Raw genomic sequence first — 17,840 nt, 5'->3', positions numbered from 1 at the left:
TGTAACACACGGCAGTTGTTCTATTTATCATGCTGTACCTTGCACCTTATAACTGGACATTTGTACCTTTTCAATGCCTTCATCCAATTCCTCCTCTCCACACCCTTTACCTCTGGTAACCACACACCTGATCTCCTTTTCTATGAGTTTGCTTGTTCATTTGCTTTTGAAACGTAATTGATCTACAATGCTATGTTAATTCTTGTTACACAACATAGTTGGATAGTTCTATACATTTCAACATGATCATCACGAGAAGTCTAGTTAAAATAGGTCATCATACAAAGGTATTATATAGTTATTGCTATATTCCCCACACTGTACCTTTCGTATCTGTGATTCATTTATCTTGCAACTGGAAATTTGTATCTCTTAATCTCCCTCAGCTATTTCTTTCCTTCCTCACTCTCCTCATCTCTGGCAACCACCCCTTTGTCTTCTGTATTTATACTCTGTTTCTGTTTTGTTGCATTTGTTCATTAGTTTTGTTTCATAGCTTCCACATGCAATGAAATCATACATTATTGTTTTTTTTCTCTTTTGACTTATTTCACTTTGCATAATAATACCCTCTAAGTCCATCTATATTGTTGCAAATGGCAAGATTTCATTCTTTTTTGTGGCTGAGTAATGCTGGGAGGGATTGGGGGCAGGAGGAGAAGGGGATGACAGAGGATGAGATGGCAGGATGGCATCACTGACTCAATGGACATGAGTCTGAGTGAACTCCGGGAGTTGGTGATGGACAGGGAGGCCTGGCGTGCTGCGATTCATGGGGTCGCAAAGAGTCGGACACGACTGAGCGACTAAATTGAACTGAACTGAACTGAATATTCCATTGTGTGTGTGTGTGTGTGTGTGTACCAAATATTCTCTATCCATTTATCTATTGATAGGTACTTAGGTTGCTTCCATGTCTTGGCTGCAATGAACATAGGGGTGCATATTAGAATTAGTGCTTTTACTTCCTTCATAGGAACACCCAGGAGTGGATTGTTGGATAGTATAGTAGTTCCATTTTTAATTTTTTGAGGAACCATCCTAATGTTTTCCACAGTGGCCGCACCCTTTCACAGTCCCACCAACAGTGCACAGGACTCTCCTTCTCGTAGCCTCACCTTCACTGTTACCTGCTGTCTTTTTGATAACAGACATTTGACAGGTGGTATCACGTGGTTTTGATTTGCCTTTCGCTGGTGGTGGTTAGTGATGTTGAGCATCTTGGCAAGAGTCTGTTGGTCATCTGTCTTTTTTGGACAGATGTCTATTCAGATCATCTGCCCATTTTTTAATCAGGTTTTTTTTTGGTGTTGAGTTGTGTGAATTCTTTGTACAGTTTGTGTCTTAACCCCTTGTCGGATATACCATTTGGAAATACCTTCTCCCATTCAGCAGATGGCATTTTCATTTCCTCAATAGTTTCCTTCTATATGCAAAAGATGTAGTCCCATTTATTTATTTTTGTTTCCCTTGCTAGAGGAGACATATCCAAAGAAATATTACTAAGCCTGATGCAAAAGGGCTGGCTGTCTATGACTTCTTCTGGAAGTTTTCTGGTTTCAGGTCTTACAGTTAAGTCTTTAATCCATTTGGAATTTATTTATGTGTGTGGTATGAGAGAGTAGTCCAGTGTGATTCCTTTGCATGTAGCTGTCTGGTTTTCCCAAAACCATTTACTGAAGAGGTTCTCTTTTCCACATTGTATACTCTTGTCTCTTTTACTGTGGATTAATTGCCTGTACAAATGTGGGTTCATTTCTGAGCTCTCTATTCTGTTCCCTTCATCTGTCTCTGTTTTGGCGGCAGTACTATACTGTTTTAATTACCACAGCTTTGTAGTAGAGTTTGAAATCAGGGAGCATGATACCTCCTGCTTTGTTCTTCCTTCTCAAGATTGTTTTGGTTTTTTGGGGTCTTCATGTTTCCATACAAATTTTAGAATTATTTGTTCTAGTTCTATGAAAAAAAAGTCATTGGTATTTTGCATTGAATCTCTAGCTTGCCTTAGTTAGTTAGTATGGTCATTTTAACAATATTCATTCTTCTAACCCATGAACACAGAATATTTTTCCATCTGTTTGTATCATCTTCAATTTATTTTACCAACATCCTATAGTTTTCCAAGTACAGGTCTTTTATCTCCTTAAAAGTGAAGGTGATAGTTGCTCAGTCATGTCCAACTCTTTGTGCCCCATGGACTGTAGCCTGCCAGGTTCCTCTGTCCATGGAGTTCTCCAGGCAAGAATACTGGAGTGGGTAACCACTGCCTTCTCCAGGAGATCTTCCTGACCCAGGGATTAAACCCAAGTCTCCTGCATTGAGGCAGCTTCTTTGCCATCTGAGTTTATCCCTAGATACTTTATTCTTTTTGATGCAATTATAAAGGGATTATTTTCTTAATTTCTCTGATAGTTTGCTGTGTATAGAAATGCAACAGATTTCTGTGTATTAATTTTGAATCCTGCAACTCAACTGAGTTCACTGACTTCTGGTAGTTTTTTCTGGTGTATTTAGGATTTTCTATGTATAGCATCATGTCATCTGTAAACGTAATAGTTTTACTTCTTTGGATTCCTTTTATAGATTGAGATTCCCTTTATTTCTTTTTGTCATCTAATTCCTGTGGCTAGGACTTCTAATACTGTTATCAAGCAAGGGCTCTTTGCCCACTGGCACTGGTGGTAAAGAAACTGCCTGCCAATGCAGGAGACATAAGAGACGTGGTTGGATCCCTGGGTTGGAAGAGGGCATAGTAACCCACTCCAGTATTCGTGCCTGGAGAATCTCGTGGACAGAGGAGCCTGGTGGGCTATAGTCCATGGGGTTGCGAAGAGTCAGACACAACTGAGCAACGAACACACTTAGGTAATACAGGATAATCTCCATATCTCAAGATTCTTAATCACATCTGCAAAGACCCTTTGGCCATATAAGGTAACAGATTCACAGGTCCTAGATACACCACAGTTCAAAGGTATCAATTCTTCAGCACTCAGCTTTCTTTATAGACCAACTCTCATATCCACACATGACTACTGGAAAAACTATAGCCTTGACTTGACAGACCTTTGTTGGCAAAGTAATGTCTCTGCTTGTTAATACGCTGTCTGTGTTGGTCATGACTTTTCCTCCAAGGAGCAAGTGTCCTTTAATTTCATGGCTGCAGTCACCATCTGCAGTGAATCTACTGAAGACAAGGCCAATCTTGGCTTAGAGGGGGAAAGTGCTGTGATTGATTAGTAATGTCTGTCATGGGACAGGAAAAGGTGGTCCATGTGCACCTGACCTGCCATTCCCTGTAGGAAAGGAGGCTTTGCATGCAGGTTGACGCTTGGGAAGCCAGAGGAGAAGCTGAGCCTTATCTGTGTGCCCCTGAGCAGCTCTGCTGGCAGAGTCTTGGCTTCCTCATCTTTAGAATGAGAGACTGGTGAAGTGCTTTCCAACTCCCCGAGAGGGTGATGGGCTGTGAATGGAAAGAACGTTACCCGTAATGAACTGCCCAGGCCTTCATTTGGGGTCAGAGGTCTAGAGTGGCCTGGGCCCACGACTCCGGTCTTGGCTAGAGGGCCTGGGAGTTCTTCCGTCTGGTGCGGGTCTGAGCCTGTGTCCTCAGCCCTGTGGGCTCTGGTCTGCCTGGAGGAGACCATCCACTTGGGTGGACTCCACAGAGATGCACTGCTGCACACGATTCTCGACTTCCAGACTCGCTGAGGTGGAGCAGGGCTTCACCTGAACCCCTGGGGGAGCTTGTTACAGCCCAGCTGTCCCCTCCCGCAAGACACCTTCTTCCCTGCCTGGGCTTCTGGAGGGTCTGGGGTGGGGCCAGGAATCTGCATGTCTTAAAATCTCCCAGATGCTGCAGCTGCTGCTCAGAGAGGACCACGTTTTTGGAACTGCTGGCTTAGAGTGAGGGAAGAAAGCCTCAGTTCAAAGAGCAAGGAACCAGGTGATGTCTGGTTCATCCAAGTCACTTCAGTGTTTCTGGAATGTCAATCACTTACTTTTCACATGTAAAATTCTTAACAAATCCATGTACCATCTGTGCCATTAATACTGTCTGCAGATTGGCTTTACATTGAATTCTCTATTTTCATCCTCAGCATTAATACCTATGAAATCGCAGCTTTGATGTGCTAATTGGATTTCTCCTAAAGATACAGAACATGAAACTATTGCCTTTTTTGCATGTTTGACTGCTGTACCTCTTAGAATCAGCTATTGGTTCAAATCTCCTGCAGCTGTAAACAGCAGGGAAGGACTGTGTAGATTCATCCAAATCTCATGAATGTTTTGAATGAGAGACAATTCAAAGAAATCATAGTCCCTCAATGACTCTGCTAGGTTGTCTGCTTTTTAAAATACCTCCTTCTTGAATTACTCACCCCAGCGGAAACAGAAACCCCAGCCCCTCTGCCCATCTGCTCCCATGGCTCGTGGCCTTTCACCTCCTCCAGCAGCCTGTTCTCTTTGGCTGTCCCCACATCCCTCTTGGCCCACCTTCAAGGCTCAGGTACACTCTGCCGGTCCCAATTCCAACAGCCCATGCCTCCATGTGCCTCAGTTGACCTAACCTTCCTGGTAAACCTTCCTCAGGGCCTGCCTCACCTCCCTGCCACCCACAGGGCTGTGGGGAGATCCCGGGACCACGCTGGGAGGCGGGCGAAGGCCCTGGGATGCTACCAGCACCGCAGAGATGACAGAAGGTATCAGAGAGAAAGAGAAGCCAGAGGGGGAGCAGAGTTTGGGCTGATGAGGGATGTCAGGAGATTCCCTCTTGCCGGCCCCTGGGGCCCACATCTGTGAGGAGACCCCATCTGTCTCAAGAGCCAGGGCTGAACACAGGGGGACCACAGCCGTGCTCAGTGGGTGAGTAGACAGAACCGCCAAGGACACAGCTGACCAGTTTAACTCTCGTCCTAAAGTCAGTGTGAAAACTTAGATCTACATAAATAGGAAAGGCCAAATTTGAAGAACTGGGAAATAATGCACAAGAACCCCTTCAGGGTGGGATAAGAAAAGGTTTTAAGAGATTTTATGGGAAAAATACATGAACAAAACAAACACCCCAGCTTGCTGATGGTTAACCAGGAATAAGAAACGGGAAAGTTATTTCTCCCTCCCTCTGTGTGTGTGTGTGTGTGTGTCTGTCTGTCTGTCCGTCCACACCAGCTACACACATACATGGCCAATCATGGCTAATTCAAAATGCTTCCCCCACCCCCATGGCCATCCAGCCCAGAGCCCCTGCCTACTGGCCTGATCTCCATCTTAGTCCTTATCTCTGAGAGAGGAAGTCTGATTGGCTCAGCCCAGCCTCTGGCTTGACTCCTCCTGGGTCAGAGGTCCACTCTCTGGGGTCAAAGGCCCACCCTGTTCTGGTCAGCGATGGCCAGGAGAGGAGGCTGGGGGCAGTGGTCCTCCCCTCCCACTCAGGGTCCTCCCTGTCCAGGGCTGAGGATGTACCAAGCAAACACTGTAAGAAGGACTCTGGAGCAGGAAGAAGGAAGGATGGCTACCTTCTCTACAAATCCCTGCTCCACAGAACCATTTTGAGAAATCAGGTTGAGATCGAGATTTACCCAACCAGAAATGCAAGTACCCTTTTCATTCCTTTGCCAAGTACTGTAAACTGAGTGTTCATGTCCTTCCAAGGTTCACATGTCAAAGCCCAAACCTGCAATGTAATGGCATTTGGAGATGAGGCCTTTGGGAAATATTAGGGTTAATATTTATGGTTAATAATTAATCCTAATATTAGGTAAGTATTAGGGTTAGTAGGTCATGAGGGCGGGGCCCTTCTGATGGGGTGGTTGTTGTTGTTCAGTGGCTAAGTCGTGTCTGACTCTTTGAGACCCCATGGACTGCAGCACTCCAGGCTCCTCTGTCCTCCACTATCTCCTGGAGTTTGCATAAACTCATGTCCATTGAGTTGGTGATGCCATCCAACCATCTCATCCTCTGTCGTCCCCTTCTTCTCCCGCCTTCAATCTTTCCCAGCATCAGGGTCTTTTCTAATGAGTCCGTTCTTCGCATCAGGTGGCCAAAGCATTGGTGCTTCAGCTTCAGCCTCAGTCTGATGGGGTTAGTAGCTTTATAAGAAGAGGAAGAATATAGTTTTCTCTCTCCTTCTCCCCCCTCACCATCATTTCTCTCACCCCTCTTCCTCTCTCTCTCCCTGTCTCTCCTTCTTCATGCACAACCCAGGAAAGGCCATGTGAGGACATATCAGGAAGGTGGCCATCTGCTGGCCAGGAAGACAGCCCTCACCAAAACCCCAGAAACCAACTATCTTTATATAGGATTTTAGACTCCAGAACCGGTAGCAAACAAATTTCTGCTGTTTAAGCCTCAAGTCTACTGTAATTTGTTAAGGCAGCCCTGGCTGACTAAGACATCATCAGGTCTTGTCATTTTTAGCAGGCAGGCCTTTTTATAACTCCTCTAGGATTTGGGTGGATATATGAGTTCACGGCAGCTCCACTGTGCAAATGGCCCCACTGCTAGAATCCAACAGAGTCCCAGTGTAAGGAGGGCAGCTTCCTGAACATGAAGATCCCTGTCTGGCTACTGAGATGACGTCGCCCACCTTCACACAGTCTGTTTTGCACTGTGCCTGGGAGCTCAGCTGCCCTGGCCGGCCTCCCTCTGGCTGGTCCCCTGACCTTGGCCCACAGGCAGGCGGGAGCTTGCCAAGGGCGGTGGCTGACGGAGGCCACTCACCCCAGAAGGAGTGGCCCTGTCCCCAGCTCACTCTCTCCTATTGCTCACAGCCTGTCTGGTGGTGGGGGCGTGGGACAGAGGGTCAGTGTCCACAGAGTAGGTAAAATTCTCTTAGCAGCAGGACAACTCTGCAGCAGCTGGCTCTCCCTTCATTCTGAGAAAATAGGTTGCGTCCTGTCCTTCCCCCACCAGCTGAGAAGGGCTGCTGTCCCCGTGGTGCCCAGAGGGGACGGGACTCTCGGGAGCTGCCACCAGCCAGCCCCCAGAGATGAGGCATAGATTCCTCTCACTGGGACAGAGACAAGGCTCTCATGGACCCTAGAGCTGTTTTGTTTTCAAAGTCCATACCTGTTTTTTTATGTCGACCATTATATCCATTTTATAATCTTGGAGTCTTTTTAACACCCAAATGTAAAAACGAATTAAACAAGTGGCTCATTCATTTAGCTTGCAAAGAGTAAAAAGCACAGCCTGGGAGTATCGTTCTGGGTGTTGATGCCATGCCAGGAGCCATAATCCCAATTAATTCTTGTACTTTCAGTGCACAAATGAGAGACGCTTCCAGAAGGAAAGCAAAGCCAGAGGAAAGGCGAGCTCATGTTTGGGATGACAGAGGATGTTAGGCAGTTCCCTCCTGCCAGCTCTCTGGGGCCCTGAGTGAGGGGCCTCTGCTACCTCACAGCCTGGGGCCCAGCATGGGGCGGACACAGGTGTGAGCGGGTGCAGCCCACCCAGGACGCCACTGGCCAGTTTCACTCCATGGGAGCCTGGAGAACACCATTGCCCTCCAGATGGCGAGTTGAGGGTCAAGGGCATGTCAGGGGCCCATCCCCGGAGCCATGCCAGGACTCCGGAGGCCCTGAAGCTTCAGTCTTAGACCGCCGAACACTAGCTGGGGTGTGCAAGAAGTGGGCTGGTAGTGGCCACCATGAGAAGTCAGCAAATAGGGCCACAGCCACTTAGGGGAAGACACCCCCATACCTGGCTTGGATCTTTGCACCCAAACTGCCCAGGGCTCCCCGCAAAGCCTCCCCACGTGGAAGGAGAGGGGTGCTCAAAAGACATGAGTGCCTACAGGAGCCTGCTGGCCCAGCCCCCCAGATACCCCCATGCCTCATGCCTTGCTCCACGCTCTCTCCCTGGTCCTCTCTGACTTCCTACGTGCTCCACCTCCCAGGGCACCTCTCCACCCTCTCCTGTGCTCACCCCCTCTCCTCCCAGTGGGACCAGCAAGACCAGCATTCAAATCCCATCTCAGGCACTTCCCAGCTGTGACCTTGGACAAGTCACTGAGTTTCTCCAGCTCCAGGATGGGACTAACAGTGGTGCCCTCCCTCCCCAGGGCTGTGTAGGAGGAGCAAATGAGTCAAAGTGCTGGAATCAAAACCATGCCTGAGCTCCTCTGAGAGCAAGGACCCGGTGTCTGCAGCTCTGGGCATTTCCCCTCCAGAAGCGTCTCAGTTGTTGTTCAGTCACTCAGTCGTGTCCAACTCTTTGTGACCCTATGAACTGCAGCGTGCCAGGCCTTCCTGTCCATCACCATCTCCCGGAGTTCGCTCAAACTCATGCCCATTGAGTCGATGTCTCAGTTCGGTCAGTATTTCCTGACCCAGGTCACCGCTACCCTCCTCAGACTTCAAGCCTGAGTCCTGAGCTCTTCAGAGACCAGGATGGGGCAGCCTGGGTGACCAGGAGTCTCCTCCTATCCTGCAGGCATGGCCCTTCCCAGCCCCGGGCAGGACTTGAGGCTGGGGGTCCGTCCACCTGTGGGGGGCAGCATGGTGATTCCAGGAGGAGCCTCGGGCTGTCAGATTCGGGCTATCAGATCCGCTGCCTCTGGGAGTGAAGACCCTGGAAGTAGATGAAATCCCGAGAGAGGGGCAGCAGGAGAAGAGAAGGACAAGGAGGACTTTGGAACGGGAGGGGACTCGACCCGTGAGCAGGGAGGGAGGCTGGGCTCTCAGGCCCTCGTCCATTCATGTCTCAAATGAGGAGGAGGCCCGATGTTAGGGGGAAGATGGAGAAGGACAGCCCTCACCTAAGGCCCCTCTGAGGCTGAGGCGGCCAGGGTCCAGTCGGCGGTGGCAGGGGTGGGCGAGGGAGTGAGCTGACCAGTGCTGTGTGTGGCCGGACGCCGGGGCCTCTGGCCAGTGTCTGACCAGCTTACGGTCTGGAAATCTCCACTGTATCCACCCATGCCTTGAAGGAGCCAGAAAGCCCTGGCTTGGGTGTGCCCAGCTTATAAATCGAGAGTCATGAACCGCAGCAGTCCCCACCAGGAGCAGACAGGAGAGGGTCTTAATCCTCTCTTTCACCCTGGCTAACAACCAGCGACCCCTGAGGACGCCAACTCTGGCCTCCACGCTCTCTCATCCCTCCCCGGGCTCTCTGGTTAGGCTTCCAGATGCAACAATGATGTCCTTTTCCAAGGCAAAATGGGCTTTGCCAGACTGGAGGGGTGGTTCTCCAGATGTGGTCCCCATACCAGCCACAGCAAACGCTGAGAACTTGTTGGAAACACAGATTCTCAGGCCCCACCCCTGACCTCCTGCGCCTGAAAGCTCCAGGGTGGAGCCCCCAGAATCTGTATTTAACCGTCTAGGTGACTCTGAGGCCCCTGTATCGTGAGAACCACAGAGCCCTGAGAGCGAAGTGTCCCCGCGACGTGAAACAGCGTGGATGGGTCTCCAGGGCCCAGTGTCACAGGAAGAAGTCAGATAGGAAAGAACATTGTGAATGAGTCCATTCACACAAAGGACCGAAACAGGCAAAGCTAGTCCTTGCTGTTTGAAGCCAGAGACTCCCCTCGGGGGCTGGGGAGGAAACGGCAGAGAGTTTCAGAGGCCTGGGTGTGGTTACTGAGGTAAGTAGTCAGCCTCTATGCTTAGAATACGGGCACTTTCTGTATTCTACTATACTTAGATTAAAAAATATATATTTAAGTAGATGACAAGGTAAAATAGAAGCATCGCCTCCCATTTCGTTGTACAGCCTAGTAATTGGTTGAACTCACTTCGGGATGACCTAGGGTTCCGCTCCGGGTTACAGAGAGTGAAACGTTGAGCATTCTTTGATCATCAGCCAATAAGGTTTTATGGCTTCAACCTGAAAGTGGCCTCAACGAAGACAGGATGGGCCGACTAATTAAAACCAGAAAGGAGCCATAGGCCCACACGCCTAACACCGACACTGTCATCTTGGGTCAACGCTGCTGCTCCCATTCGCCCCTGGTTTATAGGTAATATTTCCCGAGAACAAGCTGCTTCATTCAGTTACCTTCACAAACAGTTTATCTTGGAGGAGACAGCAGGAAATCAGGTTGCACAAGGAGAGGCATTCTGTGGATGTTTGACTCTGGGTTGGGGTGGGGGGTGGGTTGGAAGCCAGCAGAAGAATCTTGCCTTACCTGCCAAGGAATTTTCCAGGCGAGATGCTTCAGGACAGTGGGGACAACCAGAGAATGCAGCTGTGTGGCTCTATGTCCTGTCTGCCTGTGGGCTGGAGGAGATTCAGAGCAATGTTCTTTATGAGGATAATCTGGGCCCTCCAGGAGGGACGCTATCCCCCGCCGTTTCCTTTAAGAATGTCAGCTCTCCCCAACCTCCTCCCCTGTTCTGCATGGGAAGCTAACAGATAACCAGACGCACCACCTCTGGGTACTTAATCCAGCTCAAGATAATCCCTCCAACATTCCACCAAAGGGAGGAGGGCCAGTCCATGTCTCCTTCCAAAAGGCCTCTAAAGTCTACCCCAGGGCTTCCCTCCTGGTCCAGTGGTTAAGAATCTACCTGCCAATGCAGAGGACACAGGCTCAATCCCTGGCCCAGGAAGATTCCACGTGCCGCAGAGCAACTAAGCCCAAGAGCCACAGCTACTGAAGCCCATGCACCTAGAGTCTGTGCTCCCCAACAAAGGAAACCACCACGATGAGAAGCCCTTGTACCGCAGCTAGAGAGCAGTCCCCACTCGCTGTGACTAGAGAAAGCCTGAGTGCAGCGACAAAGACCCAGCACCGCCAAAAATACATAAACAAATGTGAAAAGTGAAAAAGGATACCATAGAAACCCTTGAGGGAAATCCCTTAGTGTTCATAATTTCTCCTGAGCAACTGGTCGATTTTTATCCCTAAATGAAGGAGAATGAGTCACTGACCCTTTCCTGTTTTAGTACCACACACTATCTCGATTACTGTTGCTTTGTAGTGACTTTTGAAATCAGAACATGAAAAGTCCAACCTTATTCTTTTTCAAGATTGTTTTGGCATGGGTCCTTGAATTTCCACATAAATTTTAAAATCAGTTTATTAATTTCTGCAAAGAAGCCAGCTGGGATGTTGATTTGGAATGTGTTGAATATCTAGATCAATTTGGGGAACAGTACTACCTTAATAGGGGCTTCCCAGGTGGCACTTGTGGTAAAGAACCCAACTGCCAAGGCAGGAGACGTAAGAGACACGAGTTCGATCCCTGGATTGGGAAGATCCCCTGGAGGGCTGTGTGTGTGTGTGTGTGTGTGTGTGTGTGTGTGTGTATGTGTGTGTGTTAGATGCTTATTCGTGTCCAGCTCTTTGCAACCCAGTTGAGTGTGACCCACCAGGCTCCTCTGTCCTTGGAATTCTCCGGGCAAGAATACTGGAGTGGGTTGCCTCCCTAGGGGATCTTCCCAACCCAGGGACTGAACCCGGATCTCCTACATAGCAGACAAATTCTTTACTGTCTGAGTCACTAGGGAAGCCCTGGAGGAGAAAATGGCAACTCACTCCAGAATTCTTGCCAGAAAATCCCATGGACAGAAGAGCCTGGCGGACAACATCCTCTGGCATCATAAAGAGTCAGACACGACTGAAGCAATTTAGTAGGCTCACACACACCACCTTAATAGTAAATCTTCTCGTCCATGAAAATAGAATGTCTTTCCATTTATTTAGGTCTTCCTTAATTTCTTTCAACAATATTTTATAGTTTTCAGAATATAAATTTTTCACTGCTTTGTTAAATTTGTATTTTTTAATATCAATTGATCATATTATATTGATCATATTATAAGTGACATTCTTTTTTCAAAATTTCATTTCTGGTATGTTCATTCCTACTGTGTAAAAATACAGTGGATTTTTGTATGTTGATCTTATATCATGAGATCTTGCTGAACTTATTCCCAAAAGTTTTCTTAGGGAATTCCTTAGGATTTTCTAAACACACGTGTCATCTGCAAATAGAGTTTTATGCCTTCCTTTCCAATTTGAGTATCTTTTATTTATTTTTATTGACCAATTTCTCTGGTGCAAACCTCCAGTGCAATGTTGAACAGTAGTGGTGGGAGTGGGCATTCTTATCTTCCTTCTGATTTATAAGAAAACATCCAGTCTTTAACAAGTGTGATATTAGATGTGGGGTTTTCATAGATGCCCTTTATCAAGTAGAGGAAATTTTCTTCTTTTATCTGTTTTGTTGTCTATTTTTAGCATGAAGGATTACTGGATTTTGTCAAGTGCTAATTGATGCCAAATAATGGAGATATCATGTAGTTTTGTCCTTTGTTTCGTTGGTATAATGCGTTATATTAATCAATTTTTGTGTGTTAAAACCACTGCATTTCTGGGATAAATTCTGCTTGGTTATGGTGTATAATCTTTTTAATGTATCAGCTTGCTAGTCTTGCATTCAGGACTCTTTCATTTATATTAATAAGAGATATTGGTGTATATTTTTCCTTTCTTGTGACACTTTTGTCTGGTTTTATAATCCCTCCATTTTTTGTATCTGTGATAACTCTTCTATAAAACAACACTTTAGTAGATAAGTGCTCATTCCTGACCTGGCATTCTGTTTCGTTGACGACTCCCTTGTTCCATTACCACACACTTTTTATTATTGCAGCATTTTATGATATTTAGGAAAAGCGACTCTCTCTATTACCTATATTTTTCAAAATTTGAGCTAATCTTGCCTATCTGCCAATCTTGCCTATGAACTTCATATTCATTTTATGAATATACTCCAATAAAAGCTTTTAAATTGGAATTTGTTAGGTGGAATGGCACTAAAACTCTATATTAACATGGTGAGAATTGACATGTTTTTAATTTTCCATTTTCCCATCCAAGAAAAACCAATGCTTTTCTTTAAAAAAAAAAAAAAAACTCATACTTTTCTAAAGATGTCAGTTTCTTCCATTTCCCACATTTTTCCTTTACATAGGTTATATTTATTTATGTAATTATCCTACATTTTCTGATTTTGTTTCTACTGTGATTGGGAATTCACTATTTTCTTGTTGTTGACATGAAGTCAATCTATCCTATTCTGGCCCTGGGCTGAATTCTTTATAATTCCAATAGTTTCCATTGGTTCTTGGGGCTTTCTAGGCATTCAAATCATCTGCAAATTGCCGTTTATTTCATCTTCTTTTATGACAACATTTGTTTTATGTCTCATTACTTTGGCTAAGCCCCCAAGAAACAAGTTAATAAAGATGAGCACGGCATCCTGCCTTGACTTTTCAGCACCGCTGCATTCGAGATGTGCTTGGTGCCCTTTTTCATGATGACTTTTCCTTCTACTCTTATTTCTGAAGGTTTTTTTCTGGAGACTTGTGTTTAATTGTGTTGCTAACCCACTGGTAAGCTATATTGCATTAAGACCGCCTATTAATTATGAAACTGCCTCTGTTCTATTAAATTACTCTGAGACTCTTTTAATTAGGGGCTTAGTGAAGAGGAACTAAAAGGCCTCTTGATGAAAGTGAAAGAGGAGAGTGAAAAAGTTGGCTTAAAGCTCAACATTCAGAAAACGAAAATCATGGCATCTGGTCCCATCACTTCATGAGAAATAGATGGGGAAACACTGGAAACAGTGTCAGACTTTATTTTTGGGGGCTCCAAAATCACTGCAGATGGTGACTGCAGCCATGAAATTAAAAGATACTTACTCCTTGGAAGGAAAGTTATGACCAACCTAGATAGCATATTGAAAAGCAGAGACATTACTTTGCCAACAAAGGTCCGTCTAGTCAAGGCTATGGTTTTTCCAGTGGTCACGTATAGATGTGAGAGTTGGACTGTGAAGAAAGCTGAGCACTGAAGAATGGATGCTTTTGAACTGTGGTGTTGGAGAAGACTCTTGAGAGTCCCTTGGACTGCAAAGAAATCCAACCAGTCCATTCTAAAGGAGATCAACCCTGGGTGTTCTTTGGAAGGAATGATGCAAAAGCTGAAACTCCAGTACTTTGGCCACCTCATGCAAAGAGCTGACTCATTGGAAAAGACCCTGATGCTGGGAGGGATTGGGGGCAGGAGGAGAAGGGGACGACAGAGGACACTGAACTGAACCGAACTGAACAGTGTGATCAGTTCCTGATTAAAATTGTAGCAAATTCAATCTGTTTCTCCCAAAGCTACACTGAGTCACAAGTACACAGGCCACTTCCCACATCTGCAGGCAGATCCATAGAGCAAATTCCTGCAGATGGAATTGCTGGGTTAAAGCATATACACTTTTTACCTTGATCAGTTCAGTTCAGTCCCTGAGTTGTGTCCGACTCTTTGCAACCCCATGAATCGCAGCATGCCAGGCCTCCCTGTCCATCACCAACTCCCGGAGTTCACTCAAACCCATGTCCATCAAGTCGGTGATGCCATCCAGCCATGTTATCCTCTGTCATCCCCTTTTCCTCCTGCCCCCAATCTCTCCCAGCATCAGAGTCTTTTCCAATGAGTCAACTCTTCGCATGAGGTGGCCAAAGTACTGGAGTTTCAGCTTCAGCATCATTCCTTCCAAAGAATACCCAGGGCTGATCTCCTTTAGAATGGACTGGTTGGATCTTCTTGCAGTCCAAGGGACTATCAAGAGTCTTCTCCAACACCACAGTTCAAAAGCATCCATTCTTCAGTGCTCAGCTTTCTTCACAGTCCAACTCTCACATCTATACGTGACCACTGGAAAAACCATAGCCTTGACTAGACGGACCTTTGTTGGCAAAGTAATGTCTCTGCTTTTCAATATGCTATCTAGGTTGGTCATAACTTTCCTTCCAAGGAGTAAGCGTCTTTTAATTTCATGGCTGCAGTCACCATCTGCAGTGATTTTGGAGCCCCAAAAAATAAAGTCTGATACTGTTTCCAGTGTTTCCCCATCTATTTCCCATGAAGTGATGGGACCAGATGCCATGATTTTCGTTTTCTGAATGTTGAGCTTTAAGCCAACTTTTTCACTCTCCTCTTTCACTTTCATCAAGAGGCTCTTTAGTTCCTCTTCACTTTCTGCCACAAGGGTGGTATCATCTGCATATCAGGTTATTGATATTTCTCCTGGAAATCTTGATTCCAGCTTGTGCTTCTTCTAGCCCAGCGTTTCTCATGATATACTCTGCATATAAGTTAAATAAGCAGGGTGACAATATACGGCCTTGACATACTCCTTTTCCTATTTGGAACCAGTCTGTTGTTCCATGTCCAGTTCTAACTGTTGCTTCCTGACCTGCATACAGGTTTCTCAAAAGGCAGGTCAGGTGGTCTGGTATTCCCATCTCTTTCAGGATTTTCCACAGTTTATTGTGATCCACATAGTCAAAGGCTTTGGCATAGTCAATAAAGCAGAAATAGATGTTTTTCTGGAACTCTCTTGCTTTTTTGATGATCCAGCAGATGTTGGCAATTTGATCTCTGGTTCCTCTGCCTTTTCTAAAACCAGCTTGAACACCTGGAAGTTCATGGTTCATGTATTGCTGAAGCCTGGCTTGGAGAATTTTGAGCATTACTTTACTAGCGTGTGAGATGAGTGCAATTGTGTGGTAGTTTGAGCATTCTTTGGCATTGCCTTTCTTTGGGATTGGAATGAAAACACCTTTTCCAGTCCTGTGGCCACTGCTGAGTTTCCCAAATTTGCTGGCATATTGAGTGCAGCACTTTCACAGCATCATCTTTCAGGATTTGAAATAGCTTAACTGGAATTCATCACCTCCACTAGCTTTGTTCATAGTGATGCTTTCTAAGGCCCACTTGACTTCACATTCCAGGATGTCTGGCTCTAGGTGAGTGATCACACCATCGTTATTATCTGGATTGTAAAGATCTTTTTTGTACAGTTCTTCTGTGTATTTTTGCCACCTCTTCTTAATATCTTCTGCTTCTGTTAGGTCCATACCATTTCCGTCCTTTATCGAGCCCATCTTTGCATGAAATGTTCCCTTGGTATCTCTGATTTTCTTGAAGAGATCTCTAGTCTTTCCCATTCTGTTGTTTTCCTCTATTTCTTTGCATTGATTGCTGAGGAAGGCTTTCTTATCTCTTCTTGCTATTCTTTGGAACTCTGCATTCAGATGCTTATATCTTTCCTTTTCTCCTCTGCTTTTCGCTTCTCTTCTTTTCACAGCTATTTGTAAGGCCTCCCCAGAGAGCCATTTTGCTTTTTTGCATTTCTTTTCTATGGGGATGGTCTTGATCCCTGTCTCCTGTACAATGTCACGAACTTCAGTCCATAGTTCATCAGGCACTCTATCGATCAGATCTAGTACCTTAAATCTATTTCTCATTTCTACTATATAATCATAAGGGATTTGATTTAGGTCATACCTGAATGGTCTAGTGGTTTTCCCTACTTTCTTCAATTTAAGTCTGAATTTGGCAATAAGGAGTTCATGGTCTGAGCCACAGTCAGCTCCTGGTCTTGTTTTTGCTGACTATAGCGCTTCTCCATCTTTGGCTGCAAAGAATATAATCAATCTGATTTTGGTGTTGACCATCTGGTGATGTCCATGTGTAGAGTCTTCTCTTGTGTTGTTGGAAGAGGGTGTTTGCTATGACCAGTGCATTCTCTTGGCAAAACTCTATTAGCCTTTGCCCTGCTTCATTCCGTATTCCAAGGCCAAATTTGCCTGTTACTCCAGGTGTTTCTTGACTTCCTACTTTTGCATCCCAGTCCCCTATAATGAAAAGGACATCTTTTTTGAGTGTTAGTTCTAAAAGGTCTTGTAGGTCTTCATAGAACCATTCAACTTAAGCTTCTTCAGCATTGCTGGTTGGGGCATAGACTTGGATTACTGCGATATTGAATGGTTTGCCTTGGAAACGAACAGAGATCATTCTGTCGTTTTTTAGATTGCATCCAAGTACTGCATTTTGGACTATTTTGTTGACCATGATGGCTACTCCATTTCTTCTAAGGGATTCCTGCCCACAGTCATAGATATAATGGTCATCTGAGTTAAGTTCACCCATTCCAGTCCATTTTAGTTTTCTGATTCCTAGAATGTCGACATTCACTCTTGCCATCTCCTGTTTGACCATTTCCAATTTGCTTTGATTCATGGACCTAATATTCCAGGTTCCTATGCAATATTGCTCTTTACAGCATCAGACCTTGCTTCAATCACCAGTCACACCCACAACTGGGTATTGTTTTTGCTTTGGCTCCATCCCTTCATTCTTTCTGGAGTTATTTCTCCACTGATCTCCAGTAGCATATTGGGCACCTACTGACCTGGGGAGTTGCTCTTTCAGTATCCTATCATTTTGCCTTCTCATACTGTTCATGGGGTTCTCAAGGCAAGAATACTGAAGTGGTTTGCCATTCCCTTCTCCAGTGGACCACATTCTGTCAGACCTCTCCACCATGGCCTGCCCGTCTTGGGTGGCCCCACAGGGCATGGCTTAGTTTCATTGAGTTAGACAAGGCTGTGGTCCTAGTGTGATTAGATTGACTAGTTTTCTGGGAGTATGGTTTCAGTGTGTCTGCCCTCTGATGCCCTCTTGCAACACCTACCGTCTTACTTGGGTTTCTCTTACCTTGGACGTGGGGTGTCTCTTCATGGCTGCGCTTTGCTGGAGCAGCCGTGAAGAGATACCCCACGTCCAAGGTAAGAGAAACACAAGTAAGATGGTCAGTGTTTACCTTGATAGAGGGTTCCAAACTGCCTTCACTGGGGTGGAATCAAGGTAAAATCCTACCAGTGACAATTCAGGAGGGAGATGCCTCTGGTTCTTCAGCTTCACCAATCACTTTTCAAAGTTTTAATTCTTTGCTAATGTAATAAGTGCAAAAAAAAAAAATTTCTCAGTGTGGTTTGGAGTTCCTCTCCTCTTATGAGACATGGGGTTGAAAATCTCTCATAGATTGTTAAGG

General features: G+C 45.7%; 1 protein-coding gene across 6 annotated transcripts in view; it reads left to right on the top strand.

Moving 5' to 3' along the window:
- Positions 1-17,840, top strand: part of NGEF (neuronal guanine nucleotide exchange factor) — a 128,240-nt gene that overhangs the window by 7,455 nt on the left and 102,945 nt on the right. The gene's annotated exons all lie outside the window — the stretch shown is intronic.

This window comes from Bos indicus, chromosome 3 (assembly GCF_029378745.1).
Source record: "Bos indicus isolate NIAB-ARS_2022 breed Sahiwal x Tharparkar chromosome 3, NIAB-ARS_B.indTharparkar_mat_pri_1.0, whole genome shotgun sequence".
In the NCBI taxonomy this organism is placed as follows: Eukaryota; Metazoa; Chordata; class Mammalia; order Artiodactyla; family Bovidae; genus Bos; species Bos indicus.
The sequence above is the reverse complement of the archived record's forward strand: the minus strand, read 5'-3'. Positions and strand labels throughout refer to the sequence as shown.